This window comes from Cornus florida, unplaced genomic scaffold (genome assembly GCF_030987335.1).
Source record: "Cornus florida cultivar Cherokee Brave unplaced genomic scaffold, ASM3098733v1 CherokeeBrave_3.0.0_Hap2_Chr01, whole genome shotgun sequence".
NCBI lineage: Eukaryota > Viridiplantae > Streptophyta > Magnoliopsida > Cornales > Cornaceae > Cornus > Cornus florida.
The window spans coordinates 114,646,960-114,651,160 of record NW_026775571.1 but is presented as its reverse complement, the minus strand read 5'-3'; the positions used below and the strand labels follow the sequence as shown (position 1 = coordinate 114,651,160).

The window sequence follows — 4,201 nt, the reverse complement described above, 5'->3', positions numbered from 1 at the left end:
AGTTCAATTCTTTTGAAAAATATTATTATTAAATTCCCAGAGTTAGTATAATTAACCATAATATGATGGTTGTTAAATATTTAAATTAGTGTAATTCGCTCTAGTTAAATATTTTGTTATAATTTTAGTTTGTTAAACGTGACAACCAACAAACTTTCCAACCAGGTTACCTGTAAACCATAAAACGAAATTAAAGACTAATGCAAATCTCATCTCCCTGTGGGTTCGACATCCTCTTTACATAGAGCTATCCTACACGATATCGTTCTATTGCGAGTGGTTAATTTATTATTGCGAGAAATGTGATACCCCTCGGATCCGAGACACGGGTTGATCAGGCCCAGGCCCAAACCCGAGGGAATATCAAACAATTAAAGTATTTTAAAACAAACACAGATGACAAAAAGAAACAATAAAGATAGAATAAAGCTGAAAGAAATAATAATAATAAAACCCTCCATGTGTAACTGAAAATTGAAACTCCAATCCTCCACAACTACAAGGTTACAACTTGGGAATCCACTGATGGACCCCTAACCAAAAGTTCAACTAAAACTAAAAATTGAAAATAGATAATGCTATAAACATCGAGAGAAGTCCTGCGTAATCAGATGAATGTGAGACTATCCTCGACAAGCACGATCAAGCTCTAAGGCTGGAACCGTCCAGTACCTGAAAAGAATAATAAAGGAGTGGGTCAGGCCCACATGCAAGTCTTATTCCAACTGTAATCCATGCAGTGCCCGATACGCAGATACACCCTAGAAACCCTCAACATAACTACGTAATCCATAAATATACATATATATCCATACTAAGGACATTCACTGGACTATAGTAGAGGTCTCAACCTGAATAGAAGGCAACATGTGAAAACGCACCCAAAGGTGGGCATGAGTACCTAGACCTAACAAGGTACACCTACCTACTAAATCCAGCTACGCATCCACTGCATATACGCACCCTAACCAATGACTCTGAGACTCACACTTATATCGTGGTATCATAATCATATAACTAAAGTCCATCCGAAACCATAGTATGTCATTCACTTATTCAATGAGGAGACATACAAAATACCGTCCAGATAAGCACTCAACTTATTCAGTTGAAGTGACTTAACCACAACCAATTAATCCAAGGAGTCATTCAACCAAGTTAGTTGATTCAACTTAACACATTAATGGATTCAATATTTTACAATCCATACTTTCCATCCGGTAGGTTAGGTCTTAGCGTTTTGAGCTAAACCATCCCCAGTATGCCACCTTCCCATACCGGTGGATACAATCCTTCATATCCATGCAAATTACTATATATAAATCATAACTGAGTAATTTACAGTCCCAACTAGTATCCAAATAATTTCATAAATGGTTTTGTTATACTAGCAATTGAAAATCAACAGTAATCTATGTAATAGTAGAAAAGTTTACTGTTTCAACGATTTAGATCTCAGAGCATGTACAGATCAAAAATAAATATATAGAGGATCCTATCATGCATTCTAGTAGGTTTTTGTACCCATCCTACATCCCACTACATTGCCAAAATTTAGTTAGGCAACTAATCCATCTTTCCTCCGTTAACCGTATAGAAAATTAGTAATTTTTATACCGTTTGTCCCATTGATTAAACATAAGATTTTAGCCCTTTAAAGGTCTTAATAATACCTAGGACTAACTTTTTAGTCATACAGTGAAGTCCCAAACTTAGTCCAAACAGTCCCCAATTCCTACAGTCTCAAAATTTTTCAAAAAAAACAAGTTCTGAAACTATACGTGAGAAAGAGCCTTCTCCAGATTTTGGAGCAGGCTCTAAATACACCTGGAGCCGCCTCCTAGGAGGGTAGAGCTGGCTCTACCTCTCCTAGAGCCAGCTCTTTGATGGGGGAGGCGGCTCTTTGTATTCCAGAGCCGACTCTCTCCTCCTTCTCGAGCCTCCTTCAACTTCTGTTGCTCCTACAACTTTCTGCAGTGTTTCCGGCCATTCACAACCTGTCTAGTTGGTTTTAAACTAATCCTAAAAGTTCCATCTAAGTCCAGTATCATTCCCAAGATGTGTTTATAACAGTTAAATACAAAAACAGAGGCTACAGATTCATCAAATTTTTCATGCTTCAAGAAACAAATAAATCACAGACACGCACAAACTGTAACTGAATAAATTTTCACACATACAGAACATTGATATACCATCAAATATTCATAAGAAACTCAGTTAATTCTTAATTAAATCCTAGAGGCCACCTAGGTGCACAGAACACAAGCAAAGGGAAAAAGAAGGAAAAGAACTTGCCTGTACAATTTTTTTGTAAACAAAACCTTATTGCCGTTATTCTAAGCTTCCCGACGACCACTGCAATATTGTCTAGCCTCCTATGACTTCTGTTCCTCCCTTCTCCTAAGCCAAATCTTGAAGCCTCTGTTGGAAACCTCACAAACTTGCTCTGCTCTCTCAAAGCCTCACTTTGTAACCCTCTGTATCTTTGTTACGTGAGTAGGGTTTTTTCAACCCTTAATACAGATTATAACTATGTATATATAGGCGTAAAAATCCTAAACCCTAATCCCTGTTTAATTAAAGCCAGAGCCCTAATGTAAAACTCAAGTCAGTCGGCCCATATAGCAATCTAGGTTATAAGATACTCGGCTACATACGCGTAACCTCTTAGGGAAATCCTACTGTTTAAAATTAGACCAGTTATTAATTTATTTTAACACAGTAACTGTTACTAATTTAATCCATCACATAATTTAGTCTAATTAAAATATTTAAATAAACTAATTTACACATTAGAATAACCAAACTAATCCAATTACAGAAAATACACATATAACTAAATACACAACCCAATTAAAGAAAAACAAGAAATAATTAACGAAATTAAAATTCATAATTAAACAATTAAAACACTTAAACAATTAATTCCAATTTAAATAATAAAAGCTAACACATGTCACATAGTTAAGTAATTAAATCAGATAATAAATAACAATAATTAAGCCAAATAATCACCCAAAAATACAATCAAAATAATAAATAAATGCCGAGACTATCCTTTTAAAATTAGGGGTATTACAAGAAACACGAACAATTTTTGGTGCCGTTGCCGGGGAGATTAGTTTTTAATTAGTTTATTTTGATTTACCAGTTTTCGGACTTTCGGATATCTCATCTTACTTCTGTTTCTTTTCAGGTACAAATTAGCAGTGAGGATAAAGACGCTTAAGGGAGAAAAGCTTCAGTTTATTAAACCTTTTGTGAGTTTTTACTGTTTTTCTGTTACTTGGAATATTTTATTTATGCTACTGTTAGGATTAATGGAACCAGTGCATGTTAACTCGTCAAAATAGGTCAAAACCTTTAGTGCATGATCTTGAAATAGAGAGAACTTTGAGTCAGTTAAGAAAACTTAAAAAACACTTGAATAATATAGATAGTTCCTCTGATAACATGACTGAACAACATAATGCACCGGGTAATAATGGTAATGGTAATGGAGAATGGGATCCACATGTTCTTCCACCACAACCACAATTGAGGAACCATTTTATTCCTATCATATATACTTCCCCTTCGTGCTTTATTTTTCCAATTGCTGATGCAACCCATTTTGAGATCAAGCCTGCTATGATCCAAATGCTTCCTACCTTCCATGGGTATGCAACAGAGGATCCTTATAAATACTTGGATGTGTTTTTGGAATTGTGCTCAACTACCAAGTTAACCACTCTAACCAATGATTCATTCAGAATGCGTCTTTTCCAATTCTCTCTTAAGGACAAAGCAAGAACTTGGTTACACTCCCTTCCAACAAATTCCATATCTATATGGGACATGTTGCAACAGGAGTTCTTGAAGAAATATTACATTGTGGGTAAAACCACACAAATGAGAAGAGAAATCATGGCATTTTCCCAAATCCCGGGAGAACAGCTCCATGATGCATGGGAGAGGTATAATGATCTTCTAAGAAAGTGTCCACACCATGATATTGCTCAATGGCACTTAATACATATCTTTTATGATAGTCTTACAGATTCTTATAGAAATATGGTTAATGCTTCCAGTAATGGAGCTTTTTTGCGTAAGAGTCTGGCTGACGCTTGGAAACTGTTTGAGGTCCTAAGTGAAAACTCAGTGTAACACACTTCTTCCTCTAGGTCTAGGTCTTTGATCACCTGGAATGCATAAGGTT

The 4,201-nt window shown here is 35.7% G+C and overlaps 1 non-coding gene across 1 annotated transcript; it reads right to left on the bottom strand.

Annotated features, from left to right (window-relative positions):
* Positions 1-3,892: 3,892 nt before the first annotated feature.
* Positions 3,893-3,998, bottom strand: LOC132283618 (small nucleolar RNA R71). The gene has a single exon (XR_009472068.1). It is a non-coding gene; the product is annotated as a small nucleolar RNA R71 (small nucleolar RNA).
* Between the last annotated feature and the right edge of the window lie 203 nt (positions 3,999-4,201).